Below are 23027 nucleotides of genomic sequence, written 5' to 3' on the forward strand. Positions count from 1 at the left end.
TTAACTTTACCTAAACTATCAGAGAAGGCTTTCTAGAGGAACACAGTTTTGTAGGAAAAGTGGGCCTGGGGAAATTCTAGATTAGCAGTTCAAACTTTTTTGGTCTCTAATCTTTTACCTCTTTGAAAAATTCTTACAGGCCATAAAGAACTTTTATTCATGTGGGTTATATTTACCAATATTTACTGTATTAGAAATTAAAACCAAGAAAATATTTAAATATTTATTAATTTATTAAAATAAGCTCCTTATACATTAATATAGAACACATTTTTTAATGAAAAAATGATTTTTGCAAATCTCTTTAATGTCTAGTATAATAGAAGACAGCTTGGATTCTCATATATGCATTTGCATTCAGTCTGTTGCAGTATGTCATTTTGGTTAAAGTAGATGAAGAAAATCCAACTTCAACGATACATAGTTGGGGAGAAGAGGAGTTTTTTTTTAATATTTCTTCAAGTAATTATGGGTATTCTTTGATACTATACGCAAACTCAACAAGTGGTAATTTCTTAAAGGTTAGTTGCAATGTAGAATCTAAAACCATATTAATGAACTTTTGTGCTTGATTAACACTAAAATTCATTTGTCTGTCTTGTACATTGAATAGATCATTTACCCATGTATGATTTTGAAACATCATGAATTAATCAATTGGAAAATTTTGGTTCATTGAGTTATGCAGACCTTCCAAATGTTTGACACAGTTCATTGTACAATTTTAAAAAATCCCATTCATTAATATCACCACCATTTCATCAGTAAATTCTTAAAGTATTGAGAAGTTGTCTGGCTCATAGCAGATATACATTTGCAAAATTGCAATTTTAGCTTAAAAGCTTGAATTTTATCACTGGCAACAAATGTTATCATTTGTTTGTTTGTTTGTTTTTTGGAGTAACAGGCTCACTTTGTTCATTTTTGTGAAAAATATTCCCCAGCTCTGAAAACCATAATTTTCAGTTGCATACTCAAAAAATATAGTGTTCCATGAAAAAAGCAGCTAGTTCAGCTTGCAGCTCAGTTGGTTTTTCTCAAGACATTTGTATTTTGATATACAGTGAGAGTGCTTTATATTATTTTCTGTTTGATCATTTAGACTATTAGGAAGACATGTACTCAAGGCTGGAAATATAAAATTATTAATTTTTACTTCTCTATCAAGGACATTCATAAATAAAATTGATCTTTTTTAAACTGCAAGTTTGGGATAGTAAAGAATATGATATTACTAGTATAGTTTGACGCATCTGCCTCGATTTATGCTAAAGCACTAGAAGTTATACCTACATTGTTTTTGTCACCATGGTGAAAAAGACAACATCTTAATGTTATTATGAAAAATAACATTGTGGTATTATGAAAATCATTCGACTTCTTAGCCCTCCTAAGACTATACTAGGCCTGTTGTTCTAGATAGAAGATACATTATATATCCAGAGACACTGAGGTGAGAAGAAGCATAACTTTCTAGGTCAACTATAAGTAATTTGTGGTGGAACTCAGTATACATGGAGAGAGAAAAAATGTAGTCAGAGCCAGATTGTAAAGTAATTTAAGTACCCTGCTAAAGAGTACAGATTTTTATCCTGTAGATAGTGAATCATCTTTGAAGATTTTTAAGTATGGGAGGCATTGTACATGCATATATACATGTATGGTAGGGTTGTGGGTGGGTGATGCCATTATATATGTATTTTTCAAAGATCACCTTTTATCATAGTGTGTCTTGTGATAAGGAGGCCAGTGGAAAATGATGAAGTCCTAAACTAAGGCAATGACTTGGTCATGGAGCTACAGAGGGCCAGGCTTTACAGACCAGTGCAGGGGTTAGAGTTTGTCTTTCTTAAAATAGAACCTAAGCCTAGCAGCATCTGTTGGTTGGCTGGATAGGCAAGAGTACAACCAGCAGTGTCCATCATCACAGCAGTTCTAAGCTGTCCCCTTAAATACTCTCGTATAGGCAATTTTCTCTGGAAGTAAACCTAATCAAACACCAGAAATGCTCTAGAATTTCTTTGGCAAAAATGGGTTTCATAGGTAATCAGTATTCTGACTTATATTACCATGGATTAGTTTTATCTGGTTTTGAATTTCAGGTGAATAGAATCATATAGTATATACTCATTTGTGTCCTTTTTACTCAACATTGTCTTTGATATTCATGAACGTAGTTGCATATAGCAATGGTTGTTCTTTATGTAATATTCCATTGTGTGACTATACCATAAGTTTCTCATTAGTTTTCCAGCTGTCGTGAATAAATAATACTGCTATGAACATTTTTGTACATGCCTTCATAGACATAAGACACTCACTTCTATTGGTTATATACCCAGGATGGAATTGCTAGTTCATGGGATATATGTATGTTAAAGTACTACAGTTTTTCCAAAGTGGTTGTATAAATTTATTCTCTTGTCAGCAGTCTTTGACAAGATTGTGCTGTATCTTTGATTACACTTAGTACTGTTCTTTTAATTTTAGCTAGTCTGTTGGGGGTGTAGTGATATCTTCTTGTAGCTTCAATTTGCATTTCCCTCATGACAATTGACGTAGAATATCTTTTCATATGCATATTAGCCTTTTAAGTATCCTCTTGTGAAGTGTCTGTTAAACTTTGTCCATTTTAAAAATCGAGTTGTCTTTTTTCTTATTGATTTGTAGAAATTCTTTGTATATTTTGCATATAAGATATATATATTTATACTATTTCCCACATTTACATGTGGGATAGATGAAGGAGCAAATTAATGAATCTGCATTCTTCTGGGATTCTATGATAATGAGTCTTATCAATGGAGGGTGATCCTGTATAATGTTTAATTTTAGAGATTCCAGTTTGCTTACATGATGGGAATGCACATGCTGGTTTTGAGTGACCCATTAATGTTTTGAATTAGTCTTAGCTGATTGTAAGTATTCTGTTGTTTAATCCTGTGAAGTAAACCACCCCAAATCTTAGTGACTTAAAACAGTGATTTCAGTAGTTTGCTCTTATCCACAGGGGATGTATTCTAAGACCCCAAGCAGATGCCTGCAACCACAGATTATACAGAGCCCTATATGTACTATGTTTTTCCCTATACATACATACCTAAGATAAAGTTTAATTTATAAATTAGGCACAGTAAGAGATTAACACAATAACTAATAATAAAATAGAATAGTTTTAACAGTATACTATAATGAAAGTTATGTGAATGTGGTTTTTGTCTCTCAAAATATTATCGTACTGTAGTCACCTTTTTACTTAAAGGAAGCACTTTACAACTTCTCTTTGGCATATCTTAATTGCCAGCATCACTTCTTTCGTGCTTTTTGGCCATTACTTAAACACAAGCACTTCAATGCCATGGCAGTCAACTTGATAACCGATGGCTACTAAGTGGTGGTAGCATATACAGCATGGATACACTGGACAACTGGATGACTCATGTTGGGAGATGGAGCAGGATTTCATCATGATTTCATCATGCCACTCAGAATGACCTGCAGTTTAAAACTTATAAATAGTTAATTTCTGGGATTTTTCATTAAATATTTTCAGACTGTAGTTGACTGTTGGTCACTGAAACTGTGGATAAGGGTGTGGCGGCGTCTGATATATTTGCTTATGATTACCTGGACTGGTACTTTCTGGCATGGCATGCCTCTATTCCACGTGATATCTGCTGAGTTCACTCATGTGTTTGTGGTTAGTTGGCACATTGGCTAGGGTCAAGTTGTACCTGAATAGCCTCATTCTAACATTGATCTGGAGCTGTCATCCATGGTGCTATGGCCTCTCCTGCAGGCCGTCTTGGCTTCCTTGCAGTGGTGGCCAGGTTTCAAGAGCGTGAGAGTGGAAGTTCTCTTAAGGCCTCAGAAATTTAGAAGTGTCACTCATGCTGTGTCCTATTGGACAAAGCAAAGCAAATCACAAGGCCAGCTTAGATTTAAGGGGTGGAGAAATGAATTCTACTTTTTGATGGGAATTGCTGCAAATAATTTGTGGCCATATAACCTGCAACAGTGGGCATTGTTATTCCTTGTCCTACCCCCACCTTTCTTTCTCCCTCTTCCTTTCCCTGCCTTCTTCCTTCCCTTTCTTTCTTTTTTTAAAAATGAATTGGCTAGTTCGTGGGTGGTTTTTTTTTTTTCTTTCTTTTTTTTTTTTAACCATGACTTGTTTTTTTTTCTTGATGTTCATTTTAAAACAAACCTTACCTGTTAAAAGAATGTCTTCTGTGATTGCTTGGTGTGACCAAGGACCAGATATTTTCAGGTTCTGACTTTACAACTATTTTCCAAATTACCATAATAATACCAAACATTGGTTAATTCTGAAGAGATTAATTTATTTCCCAAGTGATTTTTTAAATCTTTTTTTCTTAAAAATTGATAATTGCTGAGAGTGAACACTCCGGTCCTTTTATGTGCTTCGTTCCTAACCCCTCTGTGCCTTCGTAGTCATCTAGAGTTACTAACATGGGCCTGAAGTGACTACTTTTTTCCCCCAGGTGCTCAGTGAAATCAGGATAGGAAAGCTTCATAGCAGGAGAAGGTGTCTGGATTGCACTTGTCTTGAGTAGACACTGTTTTATATATGAAATAAGAATTTTGGGCAAGGTGCAGATGTCAGTGACCTGTCAGCAGCCTATCAGTGTGAATCAGCTGAAGTCCTAGATGAGGAGACAGTGTTGGCACAATGAGCTCTTTGCCCTGAGTTTATTGGGCTTCTCATTACGATAGCTGTCATAGCCCTTATTTTAGAGCAAAGTCAGAGTCATTGTTCAAGATTCAAGTGACTTTAGACATTATTTGTTTTGGAGCAGGAAGGTCACTAGGAGTGTCGTGTTGTTGTTTTTCAGGTTACAGCGATTTTAGTGTGCCCAGGTGTTACAGTTAGGATCTTTAAAACTTGTTTCCTGGTGACTGGAGGCTATTCTGCTTCTCCAAGTAAGTTTAATTAACTGTCTTGGGTCCCAGACAAGTAGATTTGTTAACCGTGGTTTCTGATTTATCTATTGCCCAATGATGATATGATAGGAATAGGCACTCAGAGGTGAGGTTTTATTGCAATAGATGGATATTGGCTACTAAATGCGGCTGATTAGAAGATTAGGACAAGGTACCTGTTTTTCTGGTGACAGGATCATTATTAAGGCTTTATAGAACAAGTCAGATGGCTGAACCGAATCTTCCTATTCCTGTGAAGTTATCTTTCAGGTATTTGGAGTACTTCATAGAACTCTTATCAACCTTGATTCTTTCACAAGCATTTGCGGCTTGTACCAGTTAGCCTAGTTCTGGGAGTGAGGCATTACTCCCTGCAATGCCGGTATCCAAATCTTTGGCAATTCATACCTCCTGAGAACATCGGATTTGGGCCCCACAGACCCAAAGAACGATGTTGCCAGATACAATTGCTGTCTTATTTTTTGAGGGCAAATTTTACCTTCAGAGAAAGGAAGGGCGCTTTTTGAGAATACAAAGCAGGTTGTTAGAAAGAGAATACAGTGTTTTGACAGGTCGGCCATTTTATTGGCTGTACAAAGAAGTGAAAAAATAAAAAAAACAACTTTAAAAACCTAAGTGTACCTTAAAGGTATTACTTAGCTTTTAAATGACTCAAACTATTAGAAAACTATTTCAGTGATTATTGTGTTTCAGGTACTGTTTGGCATTGGAGGTAGAGATAATGAACAAGGCACACAAGATTTCTGCCCTCAAAGAGTTATACATTCTTGTTTGAGAAAATAAACAATTTCAAATAAATAAATAAATAAATAAATAAATAAATAAATAAATAAATAAATAAGACAGTTACAGCATAATGAAGAAAATAGATGCGATGTGATTGAAAGTAAAGAAGAAAGGGATATTTCATATTAGGTGGTCAGGGAAGACCTCTTCTTAGTGACGTATGAACTGTTACTTGAGGGGAGGCAAACCCTGCATTTCATTGATGGGAGAGGAGTGTTCTGAGCATGAAAAACAACAAATACAAAGGCCTTGTGGGGAGTAAGTGGTTTGGTATGTTCAAGAATAGGCAGGGGCCAGATTTTGTAGGACTCTGTAGACCTTGCTTGGGATGATTTGAAGCCATTCATTGGAAGGATGAAGCTGGTTGAGGAAGAAAGATTTACATTTTAAAAAGATCGCTCATGCCTCTCTGGGGAGAACAGATAACGGAGTGCCTAGAGTGGAAGGAGAGAGATTAGTTAAGCTATTATATTTTATTAGGAAAACTGCAAACTATATGGCAGTTATGGAGGATGGCCAGCAGAAAGGAATTGAACTATCAGAAAGTGTTCCACTTTTAATTTTGGTAAGATTACAAAGAGGGCAAGAAAACCATTCCCACAATAAGTACTAGTGTGTGCTTTGCATTATGTTGCTCTTGATTCTCTGACTCTAAAGTTGGAGAAGTGAGCTCTTAGTTTGGCAAAGTTCTTTATTAATGTGAACCCATTATGCCCACTTAAAAATCTGGGCATGGCTTGAGGGCCTGTGGCGAAAAGCAACTAGTCATTTCTTTGCATAGGGGAAAATGAGGCATTTCCTGGGGACCAAATTCACCCTGGGCAGGCAATGTTTCCGAACCAAAGTTGGTGATGAAACTGGAAAAGACAGTATCCTCTGGCCATACTTCCCAACCCTAACCAAACTACCACACTTCTCTAAGGCCCAGACTCTGAGGTTCAGGGCCTGTAAAGAAAGTAGAACTTTTTCATGGAAATTTTAGTACGATATAGGGATGTGATATTCATGGGATAGAGTTGTTAAATAAAATGGTGAGTTAAGGATATTCCCCACTTCAGCATAGAACACAGCTGGGCTTAGGTATTTTGTGGACTTCCAAGAACAGACTGGCTTGGGCATGTTCAGGGGTCCAGTGGTGGCACTCAGGGTTTCTAAAGTGGATTAAGCGCCAGCCAACTTTCAGCCCTGTAATAGTATTAATAGTAATAATAAATATTACAGTTGGGATGAGGAGATATTAAATTATATGTTTGCAATGATTATTTCTACTCAGAAGAAAATTCTGTCTCTGGCTTCTTTACTTTTGCTTCTCACTTACTAAAAGATTCTAGATCTGCTATCTCAGTTTCTAAACTTGTGTAAAAGGATAGGAGGTAAAAAACAGCTGAAGAATTTAAGGATTAAGATTAGATAATTAATTAGATGATTATATTAGAAAGTAGACCAAGAACTGCTTGTAAGAAGGGGATCAATAGAGGGGAAAGAACCAAATGAGCAGTTTTTTATTGTGAATCGAGAGTAGGGGTGGATATAGAGGGTTCAGGGCAGGTAAGAGGAGGAAAGTTGTGGGCAAAAGGAATTGGGAAAGAATATGTTAAGAAGTTGCTATGGATTTTGAAATGGATGTCTTATTTTCTTTAAGAGTCTCAATATATTAAGATTTAAATTGCTTTTAACTTACTTTTTTTTTTTTTTTTTTTTTTTTTTGAGGTTAGACTTGTTCCTTATATATATGATGCCATTCCAGCCCAGGACTCATGGAGGCTGAACATTTATTCAGGTAATAATAGGTAACATTTATACAGCACTTTTTATGTATCAGGCAACAAATTAAGTGCTATATATTTGTATTCTTGTTTAATTCTCACATGACCTCATGAAATTGGAAGAGTTACTATACTAATTTAATAGATGCAGAAATTGAGACAGAGACTATATCATTGAGTTCAGCTGAATTAAAATGTAAAAACTGCTGTAGTCCAGGTGAGGGACAATGGTAGCCTCTTCACCTGGCTTAAATATCATGAATGTAAAGTGGTTTCGACTGACCGAATTTTACCCCCATTTTCATAACTTTTTCCCACTAGAATACATTATACCTTTTGTCTTTAAAACAATAGTAAAGAAAAATTTAGCTTATAGTTTTAACTGTAAAGCTTTTCTGACTTTATAGAAAGATAAAATGTTTTGAAATACTTTATTTGAGTAAATATCTACAAAAGGTAAATATAACTGGGTAATTCTTAAGAGGTGATTAACATAGATAATAGAAGTCTTTTTTGTTAATTTCATCATACTTGAGATACCAGGTATTTTCAGCTTTAAGGACCCATATTGGAGTTTCTTGTAGGAGTTTTCTTGGTGTATCTAAATGGTGATTTACAGATCACATTGATTGTAGTACTTGCCAGCACTAGAAGGGTTCTGGCACTATCGACTGAAGATCATTCAGAAATGAAGATTAAGCAGCTCTGAAATTACAATGTATTTTAATGGAAGTATTATTAAGTTTAAGAAATTCAAACTTACATGCTACTTTGAGTGTTCTCCATGTCTAATTTTGTCATGTTGTCTGTACAACAAGGTAAAATAAAACTGCTTTTATTACTCTCTTAATCAGTTATTGAATGGCCAACATGAATACCTTGACATTTCTTTTTTCCCTTTTTCAAAAAAAGCTTAATTGAGATATCATTGACATACAGTAAACTGTACGTATGAAAAGTAAACAATTTTAAGTTTTAACATATGTGTTCACTCGTGAAACTATTACTATAGTCAAGATAATGAACATATTCGTCACCCCCGCAAGTTTCCTTGTTCCCATTTGTAATCTTTTCCTCAACCTCTGTGGTCTCTAGGCAACCACGGATAACTTTCTGTCACTATAGAATAGTTTCCATTACCTAGAATTTTATATAAATGGAATCATAAAGTGTATACTCTCACATTTATTTATTTATTTATTTTTTTTACTGAGCATAATTATTTTGAGATTCATCTATGTTGTTATATGTATGAATAGTTCATTCCTTTTTATTGCTGAGTAGCAATTTGCTGTATAGCTGTAACACAGCAGTGGTATTTAGTGATTTTACAATGTTGTGCAACCACTTTCTCTCTCTAGTTTTAAAACTTTTCATTCCATAAATCACTTGATACCTATTAAATAATTACTCTCCATTCTCTCCTCCCCTGGCAACCTATAATCTGCTTTATGTCTCTATGGATTTGCCTAGTCTAGATATATCTTATAAAAATAATCAGAAAGTATGTGACTGTTGTGTCTGGCTTCTTTCATTTAGTATATTTTTGAGGTTCATCCAAGTTGTAACATGTATCAGTTTTTGTTTCTTTTAATGGGTGAATAATAGTCCATTGTGTGGCTGTATCCCAGTTTGTTTTTCCATTCATCAGTTGGTGGACATTTGGATTGTTTCTACTTATTGAGTACTATGAATAATGCTTCTGTGAACATTTATATGCAAGTTTTCATGTACACATGTTTTCATTTTTCTTGGGTATATACCTAGTAGGGTAATTGCTGGATCATATGTTTAACTTTTTGAGGAACTGTCTGACCACTTCCAAAGTGGCTGCAGTATTTTACATTACCACTATCAGTGTATGAGGGTTCTAATTTGTTCTCACCAAACATCCTATCTCTTTGTTTAGCCATCCTGGTGGGTGTAAGTAGTATCTCTCTATGGTTTTGATTTTCATTTCTCTGATGACTAATGATATTGAGCATCTTTTCATGTACTTATTGGTCATTGTATATCTTTTTTTTTTTTAAATGTATATAAATCCTTTGCTTTTTAAAAATTGGGTAACTCATCTTTTTGTTATTGAGTTGTAAGAGTTCTTTATTCTGGATTCAAGTTCCTTATCCGGTATATGATTTCCAAATATTTTTCCCCATTCTATGAGTTGTCTTTTCACTTTCTTCATGGTATTGTGTACAGACAAGTTTTAAATTTATTTAGTATTGTGTCTAAGAAGGTTTTTGCCTAACCCAGGAGCACGAGGTTTATTTCAAAGTTTTAAGAGTTTTCTGGTTTTAGCTATTACATTTAGGTCTGTGATTTGTTTTGAGTTAATTTTCGTGTATAGTGTGAGGTATTCTTTTAAATATGGGTAGCCGCTTGTCCCAGCATTTGTTGAAAATACTATTCTTGACCTATTTGATTGTCTTGGCACCCTTGTTGAAAAACAGTTCAGCAAAAATATACGAGTTTATATTTCAGTTCTATTCCACTACACCACTACTACATTCAGTTCTGTTCCACTACAACACTGTTTTGATTATTGTCACTTTGGGTAGTAAGTTAAAATGGGAAATTGTGAGTCCTGCAATTTTGTTCTTTTTAAAACATTATATTGTTTATTCTAGATCCTTTACATTTCCATGTGAATTTTAGGATCAGTCTGTCAATTTTTCTGCAAAAAAGCTAGCTAGGATTTTGATAGAGATTGCATTGAATATGTAGATCAGTTTTGAAGTGTTACCATCTTAGTAATATGAAGTCTTCCAATCCATAAACATGGGATATTTTCCCCTTTATTTAGATCTTTAATTTCTGTCAGTAATAGTTTGTAATTTTCAGTATATAAGTCTAAACTTTTTTTAACCCTACCCCATTACCTTGCTTTTGTTAAATTTATACCTAAGTATTTTATTTTTGTTACTTTTATAAATGAACTTTTTCTTGATTTCATATTCGAATTGTTCATTGCTTGTGTGTAGAAATGCAATCAATTTTTCTGTACTGACCTTGTATCTTGCAAACTTTCTGAACTTATTCGTTTTTAGTGGATTCCTTAGGATTTTTAGATACAAGATCAAGTCATCAGCAGATATAGTTTTCTTTTTTCTTTTCGAATCTGGATTCCTTTTCTTTCTTTTTATTGCCTCGTGCCCTAGCTAGAACTTCCAGTGCAGTGTTGAATAGATGTGGCAGAAATGGACATCCTTGTCTTGTTACTAATCTTAGGGTGAATGTGCTCAGTCTTTCAAATACAGTGCTACTTAATGGGGTTTTGTAGATTCTTTTTATGGTGTTATTTCATTAGTGATTGCCCTGGGGATTATAATTAGCATCATAATAAACATTAATTTTAGCGATGTAGTTCAATTAATACTAAGTTAATCACAGTGGTATACAAATCTCAGTTACACTAGTATACAATAGTGTACAAAACTTAGTGCCTATGTACCTCCGTTCCATCTTTTGTGCAATTATTATTGTACAAGTTACGTCTTTATACATTGTGTGGCCACTAACATGGATTTATAATTTTAGCTTTATGCAATTGTCTTTTAAATCAGATAGAAAAAGAGTTACAAACAAAAAATACATTTATACCCTTTTACATTTACCTATGAAGTTATCCTTACTAGTACTTTTTACTCAAGTGGATTTTAGTGACTGCCTAGTGTTCTTTTATTTTAGCCTGAGTGACTTTCTTTAGTGTTTCTTGTAGACTCAGTCTGCTAACAATGAGTTCTCTCACTTTTATGTGGGAATGTCTTAATTTCTCATTTGTTTTTATTTTTCCATTTGTTTTTAAAGGATACTTTGCTGGATATAGAATTCTTGTTTGAGAGTCTTTTTCTTTTCAGCACTTTGAATATATCTTCCCATTTCCTTCTGGCTTCCATGGTTTCTGAAGAGCTTCTCAGATTTGCATATTTAGTGTTCTTAATCAAATTTGAGAAAATTTTGGCTATTATTTCATTAAATATTCTTTCCCTTTCTTGTCTTTCATGGGACTCCCCAGTATGCATTTGTTCATATGCTTAATGGTGCCCCACAGGTCTCTGGGGGCTTTGATCCTTTTTATTTTTTCTTTCTGTTCCTTAGACTGGATAATCTTAATTGACCTAGCTTCAAATTTAGTGATTCTTTCTTCTGCGTGCTTGTATCAAACCCTTCTACTGATGTTTTTCATTTCCCTTATTATATTTCCATTTCTAAAATTTATATTTAGTCCCTTTTTATAATTTCTGTCTTTCTATTAATATTGTTTTTTTGGTGAGACATTATTCTCATACTTTCCCTTTAATTCTTTAGTCATGGTTTCTTTCCTTTTTTGATCTTATTTAAAATAGCTGATTTAAAGTCTGTCTGAGAAGTCCAATATCTGGGATTCTTAAGTGAGTTTCTGTTGATTGCCATTTTTCCTGTAATGGGCCATACATTCTACTTCAAGGTTGTATTATACTGCTTCATGTATAGTATAAGAACTTTATAATAGTATACTTCGGTTTCTTCCTTCTTGATCATTGCCATATTGTGGTCATACATTTTACTTATATATATACATTTTACAATATATTTTAAATTGTTTTTGCTTTGAATAGTTGATAATTTAAAAGATGTTTAAATAATGAGCAACAAAAGGTTTTATATTTACCCACATTATCATTTTTGTGTTCATCATTCCTTTGTATAGATCCATGATTCTGTTTGTTATCATATTCAGCCTGAAGGACTAGTACAGATCTGCCGCTGATGAATTCTTTCAGCTTTTGTAGGTCTGAAAAAGTCTTTCTTTTGCCTGCATCTTTGAAAGATATTTTCTATGTATATAGAATTATTGGTTGATACGTTTTTTTTCTTTAAGCTGTTTAAGATACTACTCCATTGTCTTTTGACTTGAGTAGTTTCCAATGAGAATTCTGTTGTTATCTTTGTTCTTCTGTATGTAATATGTCTTTTTCCTCTGCTGATTTTAAATTTACTCTGTTACCGGTTTTAGGTAATTTGGTAATGAGTATCTTGGTTTGGTTCTTTGAACTTATCGGATTTGTGTATTTATAGTTTTATTCCAATTTGGAAACATTTAAATTATTATTTTCCCTTTCCCTTCTTTGGAAGTACCACTTACACATATATTAGGCAGTCTAAATTTATCCCACAATTTACTGATGACTTTGTTCATTTTAGTGTTTTTTTCTTTCTGTTTTATTTTGGTTAGTTTCTATTGCTATGACTTCAGGTTTTTTCCCCCTGATTTGTTCTGTTGGAATTTCTAATCTGCTATTAGTCTTATATAGTGTATTTTTATCTCTAACATTTTATCTACCTAAATGCTCACTTTTTGTTTTAGACTGTTATACTTAACAGAATATAGGCGTAAATTTTATAGTGTCTTTCTTTACAAATTACATAATTTGTATAATTTCTCCATCATTTAATGTTTCATTGTGAAATAAGTATAATTTACAGGAAGTTGCAAGAAAAATGTACAGCATTGTTCCATGTGCCTTTCACCCAGTTTTCCCAAAGGAATAGCCTATATAACTAGTACTATATCAAAACCAGGAAATTGATATTGGTACTGTCTACAGAGTTTGTTCAGATTTGATTATTTTTACGTGCATTCCTGTGTGTGTGTGCGTGTGTGTGTGTTTCTATGGAATTTCATTACATGTGAATTTGGTTATCCACAACAACATCAAGATACAGAATAGTTCCATTCCCACAAGAATCATTTCTGTTGGTCTTTTAAAACCACACTCACTATCCTGTTCATAAACCTGTAACCCTGGCAACCACAAGTCTGTTCTTTATAATATTGCCATATCAAAATATTACTTAAATGAAATCATACGGTATGTCACTTTTGAGATTGACTTTTTTCCTCATTCAGCATAATTCCATTGAGATCCACTCAAGTCATTGCAGGTTCAGTAGTTTGTACCATTTTGTTGCTGAGTAGTATCCCAAGGTATGGCTATCTTAAGTTTAATTGAACACCTATATTGATTCCAGTCTTTAGCTGTTATGAATAAAGCTACTATGAATATTCCTGTACAGGTATTGTGTAAACATAAGTTTTTATTTGTCTGGGATAAATGTCTAAGAGTACAATTGCTGGGTGGTATGGTGATTGCATATTCCATTTTATAAGAAACTGCCAAACTGTACCATTGGCACAGTGGCTGTACCATTATACATTCCTACCAGCTATGTATGAATGATACAGTTTTTCTGCATCCTTGCCAACATTTGGTATTATTGGTATATTTTGTTTTAGCCGTTATGATAGATGTGTAGCAATAAGTCATTGTGGTTTTAATTTGCATTTCCCTTATGGCTAATAATTTTGAACATGTCTGTTCATGTCTTTTGCCTATTTTCTAATTGTTTCTTTGCTGTTGAGTTTTGAGGGTTTTTTAATGTAGTCTAGATAACGAGCCCTTTGTTGGGTATGTGGTTTGCAAATATTTTCTCCAATCTGTGAACTCTAGACTTCTTTGCTTTCTCAGACTCACTCCCGTGTTTTCCACTCAGGGAACATGTTGGGCTCTGTCTGGATTTTCCCTAGATTGCCCCTTCTTTTTGATATTATTTAGAGAAATTTTCTAGGCATTAATCTCAGGGTTTTCCTTTTTTTTTTTTTTTTTTTTTTTATCTCAGGGATCACTGTCCTTCATTGCCCATTGTCCAATGTCTTAAAAACCATTGTTTCATATGTTTTGTCTGTTTTTCTTTTGATTGTCTGTGCCAGGAAGGTATATTGGATTTCTGTTACTCTGTATTAGTCAGAAATGAAATCCCCCTCCCTCATAGTTTTCAATAACATTAGGAATACCCATTATTATTAACTTCTGTCCAACAATTCCTTCCTTTCTCAAGTTTTTAAAAGGGCGGGTACAGAATGGAGACTAAATGTAACAGACGAAAAAATACTCTGATATTGTTCAGTGTCTGTCGAAGTCCAACTTCTTCCAGAAGTTCGCAAATCAATCAGATAACAGGATTAGTGATAGAATATAGGTCAGCCACCATAGCACAAAATGATGGTGTGAAAAGATTTTAGTGATAGATTGTGTGTGATAATTATTCTTTCTTGTTGAGTTCTGTTTGGAAGTATTGCTAGATTCTTGGCGTTTTCACTTGCCTTTTCTCTATTCTTATCCTTATAGACCTTTTCTTGAAAGAATGGCCATATTTATAAAATCATATTTTTCTATGTTTAAAGGGTACAATTGACCAGTTAAAACAGACTGTCCAGCCTAAGTGCACTAGCTAGGTAATTATTCCTTGATGTTTATTATTAATTTTGGAACTCACATCAGAGTTCATGATGATTTCATATATATAGGATTTCTTAAAGATATATTTCTGCATTTCAAAGCCACACTTATCTGTGTAAAAACTCAGATATAGCATTGTCACAGCACCACATAGTTATCAAAAACTCGAAAAAAAATTCTGTGAAATTAGGACATATTAGAGTAATTAGGTGACTTTAAGCTCTGGGAATCTGCTAGAGCCGCCTTTGGAATAGAGCTGCCTCTGCTTGTGCCAGCCTCATCAGGAAAATTTTATTTCTATTTACAGTCTATTGCTTCTGATGAATCAAGGGCATAGCTTGGTATATTATTAGTAGGCTGTTTTTCACAGTGGCTATCATGATCCTTTGCACAGAGTGGTAACTCAGTATTTGTTGGATAAATGAATGCTTCTTCATTGAGTTACTACTTTAGTCAACCCCCATCATATATTTCATGCAGGAACTTTTCTTTCCATTTCTATCCTTTTTGTCATTTTCTTACTTGTTTGTATTTCCTTCCAAGTTTGAAGAAAGGAGACAAAGAAGATGAAACTGAAATTGTTCTATCATTTATGAGTAACTCTGATAGGAAAAAAAGTATTATATGAGAAGAGATTGAAACACTTAGCTAACATGAGATTTTGGAGGTAATGCTGAATTTCATGTATCTGTTCTATTTTTCCCTACTGTTACCAATGGTGGATTGGTTCTTTGCTTTTCTTCAAAGCCCTAACCAGCTTTTTCTCTCTTTAATTTATAGCTAGTGATGTCTTCTTTTATTTTTTATTTTTATTTAGAATATTTATAACTTCTATATGGAGTCCTCTTCCTCTTCTTTATTCCTTTAATATTGGTGTCCTGAGGCATCTCCTCATCTCTCTTGCCTTTTCTGCTGCTGATCTGCCACTGGTCTTGTCATGCATCTTCCCTTCAAAATCCAAGGTTTCAATTTCTATCATAGTTTGGTGGTCTAGATATCCTGTCTTACTGGTGTAACTACCTATTGGACACTTTGATTTTGCCAGCTTTTGGGGACATCACATATGCCAGGTTAAACAGAACTTAATCATTTTTCTTTCCAAATTGGTTTCTTCTTCGGTATTCCTATCTCAGTGGTAGAAATATTTACCCCAGTTGTTCTCAAACTTTTTGGTATTAGAATCTCTTTATACTCTTAAGAATTATTGAGGCCTCTAAAAGATCTTTTGTTTATTTGAGTTATACCTATCAATATTAATGCATTAGAAATTAACACTGAAAATATTTACAACGTTAATTCACTTAAAAATGATAATGAACCCATTACATGTTAAAAGAAAGCAAATTTCTTGATGAAAAATTTGCCAAAGCAACAGCAACAACAAAATTGAGTGAGACATGCATCATTGTTTCTCATTTTTTACAAATCTACTTTAATGTTGGGGTTAATACATCACAGATGGATTCTCACATCTGCCTTTTTATTCATTTAATTGTGATATTACATGACAGGTACCTTCTGGAAAATACTGTTGTGTACCTGTGAGAATATGAGAGTGAAAATGGCAAACAAGGTCTTAGTATTATTATATAAATGGTTTTGACCTTGCAGATTCCATTAAAAAGTTTGGGAGATTCCTAGGAGTCCCAGGCCACATTATCCATCACCTGGGTGTTCTCTTAGAGTCATCACATATATCTCATACATCACTAAGTCTTAACAATTCTACCATCTTAATGCCTCTTGAGTCTGAGTCCCCTGATTCTGCAGCTAAAATACTTATCTTTTTCCTTTCTGGTGGCTCTGTCTTTATTTAATCTTCTGTCTAAGTCATCTACATGGTAGCAAAAGTAATCTTTCTAAAATAGAAATATGATGAAGAAACTCCTTTCTGAAAATCTTTTACAAGTTTCTCATAGCTTTAGTTAGTAAGCAAGATGTTTTATGATCTGGTTTCCACTACGCTCTAGCTTCTCCAGCCACTTTTCTGTGTGCCTTATATAATAGCTCTCTTGATGCAATACTTGCAGTTCTGAGAAAGCATCATGGTGACTCATACATCCGTGTTAGTAATATTATGTTTCTGGGTTCATACTATGTTCCTGGTATTGTTCTAAGTATTTTACATATATTATCTCATTTAATCTTTGCACAGCCTTCTCAAAGAAGTACTCCTATCATTCCATTTGATCAATAAGGAAACTGAGGTTTAGAGAGAATAAGTAATTTTCCTCAAATCATCTTGCTGGTAAATATGGAATTGAAGACTGTTTCTCTTCTTCTCTATTTGATTAAATACTATTTGTCCTTGAAGGTTAGGTTTAAGTATCCCCTCTTTCTGAAAACTTTTCCTCCAGGAGGATTTATCTGCCTAGTCCCTCTATTCTCAATTAACTTTGTGAGCAGCTCTAGCTACATTATACATTATAATTTACTTTACTTGTCTCCTGCACCATTGATGTTCCTGATAGGTAGAGAAAGGGAACTTAATTCATCTGTCACATGAATATTTGATTGCATCCCAGAATATTTGTCTCTAAGAGGAAAATGCATATTGAGGACCTTAAAACCTAATGTATATTGAGGGCCTACTTATTCTGTTCGCTGTATACAGATAGGCCCCCTCAGTTTCGGAGGAACCATAAAACATAATATTACTTCTATATTAATTCTTCCAGGTTTTAAAACTAGTGATTCTACTCTTGCTATCTCATTTTAGAGAAGATTAAATAACAGAAATAATAGTTAACATTTTATTTAAATGCTTTCCATGTATCTAAGCCTTTTACTTATTATTTAATCTTTATAGCCCCATGAGACAGTTACTATTTCCTTTGTTTTACAGATAAGGGATTCTGAGGCACCAAGAGATTAAGTAACTTGCCCAGGATCACACAGCTTGTAAGTGGCAGCACTGGAAATCAAATATCTAAAAACTATATGAAATACTGATCTTCTTTACTCAGGATCCCATAGTTATATACTTTGTTAGGATAAAGGTAAATGAGGATTAGAGGTAAAACTATATGGCACAACTCTCATGACCGACCTTATAGTAAAAAGATTATTTAGTATAGATTTTTAAAACTTTTTTATTTTGCTTTGAATGCGAAGATCTTTCATGTTATCTTTATCACAAAATCATTATCACAGTTCTGAGCTTCTGGCCCATTTAATTCCCACTTTCCCATAATAATAGCAGGAAAAAGTTTCACATTTTATTTGGGACTTATGAGGTTGATAATCATTTTTCTTCTCCTAGCAAGTTACATTGTTCAATTCCAGAATCCTGTTTTCTTTCTTTATTAGATACATTTGAACTTTATCTGCCCATACTTCCTTTTTGCCTCCACAATCCCTTGAGCTGTGCAGTGGGTGTTTAATTTTGAGGATACTAATTAGCTTCAGTAATTACATACCTTGAGGCATTTTTAGACATTTATAGCTTTGCATTTTTGGTCTAGAATAGGATGCATTGGAGTTTGTTGGCTTTTGTGTCTTTTTAAAAAAAAAAAAATTTTTTAAAGACAGTTTTGAATTTTGTTCGGGGAGGAGTTTTGTTAATCCATGTAAGTCCAGTCATGGAATTTAAGGCTATTGGTCTTTATTTGCCAGTGCACAGGTATATCATAATTGTCTTTTGCTAATAGTATCTTGAGGTCATCAAGAGTAGTTTTTCTTTAAGATGATGTCGTGTGTTATAGATGTGTTTCAGAATAAGAACAATATGGAGGATGAAATTTTATTAAAATAAGCATTTAAATAAGTACCCAGGTTAATTTTTCGAATTTGTGTAATAAAAAAAGCACATCTACAACATATCTTCCTTGTCGACATACTTTTAATTTTCAGTTATGCAGGATATGCTGCTGAGCTGTCTTTTTACCAACCATCGTTCTGTCTGTCTGAGAGTGTCATGTATAATGTTGTCAAGATCATTTCAATTTGTTTCAGAATAGATTTTATTCCAAACTACCTGCTTCTTCCATAGTATTTTAACTGTTAGTTTAGAAATGAGCATTCATCAGAGAGATAAATGTATTAAGGAAATTTGAAAATCAAAATATATTTTTGATGGGATGTCGGATTGTTTGTGGACTTGCTTTGAGTTCTTAGGTGTTGATGGGATTGACCTATGTAAGATTCAGGGGAGGTTGGAGATAAAAGCATGAGAGACGTGGAAAGATGCCTTTTTCCTAACCTGCTATTTTGGATTTCTTTCCAGTACATGCCATCATATTTGGAACTTAAGAGCTCCAGTAACACTTTAGTTAATTGAATTATCCTTTCTGGTAGGGTTATGTACGAAATTACTGAGTAATATTAGTATCTATGTGTAAGCAAGTGACAGAGGCGAAGTTGAAGACAACAGAAATGCCCTCATATTAAAGACATCTGCTAATGTCTTCATTCATTTCATTTTTAAGGAAACTTCTGAAATTAGATGAAGCAACTAAGTGAGATAGCCATATAAAGAATTCATTTTCTGGTTATGCCAGGCGTGCTTTCATATTATATTGTTAGGGTGTAATATGACCATTCCATACCTACTTTTTGTAGTTAATGGTTTATTAACACATACTTTTTCATTGTGCCAAGAACTGTCTGTAAGGGATATAGCAGTGAAAAAAAAAGGAAAAATCTCTGCCCTTATAAAACTCATTTTTTTTCCAGTTTTATAGAGATATAATTGACATACAGCTCTGTGTAAGTTTAAGATATACCACATGATTACTTAACATACATTTTTTTGCAAAACGATTATGACATTAAGTTTAGGCAACATTCATCTTCTTATACAGTTGCAAAAAACACAGCTTACATTTTAGTGGGAGAAATGGTTTTAAGAATACTACTACTAGACCTCCATGGAATCAATGACAGAAATCCCTGAAATGGGACTCACAAATGGCTGTGTTTTGGTTGCAGTTTCTATGAAATTAGCTCCAGTTTTTTGCCCTTTTAGCCCCTTTTCTACCTATACTAGGAAGAGGAATGATGGCAGAGCCCATAATCATAGCTTTAGGTTATCACAGATTTGCTGTGCATCAGGCACCCTGCAAAATTATTTTGAAAATTATTTCATTGCATTAAAATCCTATGAAGGAGGTTTTAACTAGTTTATTTTACAGATCAGTAAAGTAAGGCTTAGAGAGGTAATTACTAATCTGAGATCACACTGCTAGTATGTGATAGGACTAGGTATACCTGCTCCTAATAATTCTAAGTTCCAGGGCAAGAGCATGAATGGAAGCACATATTCCATATGTCTAAATATTTAAGGTATAAATCAACATTTTAAAAAACCTGTTAGAAAAAATTTTTCTCCTCCTACCTAGACAGTTATATTTTCATAATGATGTAGAGGCCAGAATTCTTGGATTCCTCAAACTTCTGAGACAGAATGGGATAGTGTAGAGATACCCTCTAAATCTAGTTTCCATTATACCCCTCTCATCATCTATTCCTTGTCCACCATTCAGACCATGAAATGTGTATAACAGTGGATGTTGTCTGTACAAGGAAACAGTTTGAGAAGCGATTCGCTAAAGGCTCTGGAAGCAGGCTTGGGACTGCTTAGACAGGGAATTTTGGGATCTAGAGTATATTTGGCTTTAGGTAGATATGTCCCCTTGGTCTGATGAACATCTTGCCCTGAGGGGATAAGCAAGTCATAAGGGGTCAGAGTGGATCTGTCTAAAGTATAAGACCCAGAATATGGTTCCTTTACCACAACCAAGGGTGGTACTAGCAGCAGGACTCAAACCCAGGTCCATCTGACCATACTGTCTGTTGTCAACAGTAAGAAAGCCTGGATTTACAGAAAGAGGAGTGTTGGCTTACTGTCTGATGAGTGGAGCAGGGATGGAAAACAGCAGCTGGACTGACCATGTTATGTCATGTCTGGAGAAGTGCTTTATATCGGCCTTGTTTTAAATGAACCAGTCTGTGTCTCCTTTGAAAATACTATTTAGTGTTTGCTCTTAGACTCTAGAGAATTTAAGAATTGGAAAAAAAAAAAAAAAAACAACTTTATCTTATTCCAAGTGCTTTCTGATTTTTGTGTAGTTTAAGTTGAATGGTACAGTTATGAGGAGACATAGTCAATTTTTCTTCAAAAGATAGGTGAGGCAGAAACATATTGGTCTGTTTATATATTGATCTATAGTTTATCTGAATAAGAATTTCTTCATTACTGTTTGTTTTGCTTAGAATAAAGCAGTATATAAAAGGGCCAGATTACAGTTTCTTTCGTATTTATATCATACATTATAAGAAGATTAGGCATCATTATATGGTCAGAATTTTCAGTTGTCTGAAATTGATCTCAGAAATCGAGCCATTCGATCATTGAATAATAGTGTATCAATGTAAGGGAAGAGGAATCCTAAGTATTGGGAATTCTCTGTGAAGAGAGAATGGTGTGTATTTTGATGGCTGTGGGGAATTGCAATTTGGATGTAGAATGTTATTTCTTCATCACACATGTTGTTGAGTTTTTTAATACATTTGGGTTCTGGTCATTTTTATAATCCTCAGGACACAAGTCTTAAAATTGACTGTCCAGCCACACTAGTCCAGCCATAGTATTCATCAGACCTCATACTTGGATTATTCTTGGGTAGGTTGAAACCTGCACAATCCACATGAACCCAGGATTTTGGACTATCCTCATCTAATTACAAATCCATCAATTCTGTCAGACTTGAAGTTTAATTTAAATATGATAAAAACATAATTATGGCTTCTGTTTTGAAGCTACCCTTTTTATTAATAGGTGACACTCTTTTTTTTAATGTGTTGCATGATCAGATCTGATAGAGGATAATTAAAAAGTAAAAGTCCAAATTAATGTTAGATCTAGAACATGGTGGTATGGAAAATAGAATTGTAACCCCCTTCTAATTTTTTCTTAAAAACATGTCTTCTGTATGTCACTTGGATTTGCTTTTTCTATGATAACTACTATTGCCGAATAAACTGAAGTTTATCTTGTTACCAAATTTGCCAAGTTCCTGAAAAAAATGCTTGTTTTTTGTAAAACACATTAAAATTCTGGGGCATCTGTTTTGAGTGACAGTTTTAGCAGTGTCTATTGCAAAGAGCTTCAAAATTTGTTGACATAAATCTATTATCTCTGACTCCTGATTCTCCTACCTAGGCTCTTGCAGCCTGTGGTCTATTTTTAAATACAGCTGCTGTGCTCTTTATTGCAGTAGTTCTTTTCCTGAATTATTTATCATTGTTTGGAGCTGAATGGAGCAGTATGTTTTTTTACCACTGCTCATTAGAACCCATGTGTCTGTCTTCAACTTGGTTGACAGATTTGCTTCATATTAAATCCCACTGGTCCATCCTAGGAAGGATGCAAGGCAGTGTGGGACAGGCTACAATTTGATATACTGTAAGACCATTCAGACTTTTAGATTATTGTTACTTTGTTTTGGCAGCAGTGGGGAAGATAAAAGCTATGCCATGTTTTTCCCTTAGACAGCTCAGAGATATTGTGCTATGTTGATTTTTGTGATGACATTTATTTTATGTTTTTACAGTTGTTGCATTTTTAGAAGAGATGAAGGAGGAATTCCTTTGAAAAGTATACCATTAAATTTAGATTCATTTAATTATAAATATGACACCGATTCTTGAGAGCACTTTGAAATACTCTGGTCTTAGGGTATGGTTTGTGGGGGATTTGTTTGCTTTGTTTGGGAGTATTTCTTCTTATTTCCTGTTCTTTCACCTTTCAGACTTGGAAGAAGGCTGGTAAAACGTAAGAGTGAGGCAATTATTTTGAATGACACTTCATTTTCTATACTTTCTATTTTCCAGTATCAGAATTAATATTTCTCTTTTGTCATGTGTTTTTTTTCCTGCATCCTGTCTTTCAGGAAAATATATTTTTCTTTCTTGATGTTGCTTTTTTTTTTTCCTTTGATGTCTTGAGCACACTACTACTTGTGTATTCTTTACTTTTTAAAACATTTCCTGTTCCACATCACTGTCGGCCAAAAGGAGGTACCTGTCAATCATTTAGGCACTGAAGAAGGAGAAACCTTGTTTGTACCCCTACCCTGTTGCTTATACCTTTAAAAAAAAAAAAAAGGTATAAATGTGGTTCCCATTCCTGGATGGGAAATAATGATGAAATACTTGTATATTTTGAATGAGAACAAAGTTTCTGGCCTTCTGCTTTGGTCAGTGCCATTGGCTGAGAAACTGATATCTC

General features: G+C 34.0%; 1 protein-coding gene across 16 annotated transcripts in view; it reads left to right on the top strand.

The window, feature by feature from the left end:
• The window catches only part of R3HDM2 (R3H domain containing 2), a 128309-nt gene that overhangs the window by 23609 nt on the left and 81673 nt on the right, over window positions 1–23027 (top strand). For 14 of the 16 annotated variants that reach the window (XM_036235801.1, XM_036235789.1, XM_036235791.1 and 11 more), the window contains one exon: window positions 7462–7531. The exons of 1 other annotated variant lie outside the window; for it this stretch is intronic. The gene's annotated coding sequence lies outside the window, so the exon portion shown is untranslated. Of the gene's footprint in view, window positions 1–7461; window positions 7532–23027 lie in introns of those variants that run through there. One more of the 16 variants, XM_036235797.1, reaches the window with a different exon arrangement.

The sequence above is a fragment of the Rousettus aegyptiacus genome, unplaced genomic scaffold, assembly GCF_014176215.1.
Source record: "Rousettus aegyptiacus isolate mRouAeg1 unplaced genomic scaffold, mRouAeg1.p scaffold_m13_p_2, whole genome shotgun sequence".
Classification (NCBI taxonomy): Eukaryota; Metazoa; Chordata; class Mammalia; order Chiroptera; family Pteropodidae; genus Rousettus; species Rousettus aegyptiacus.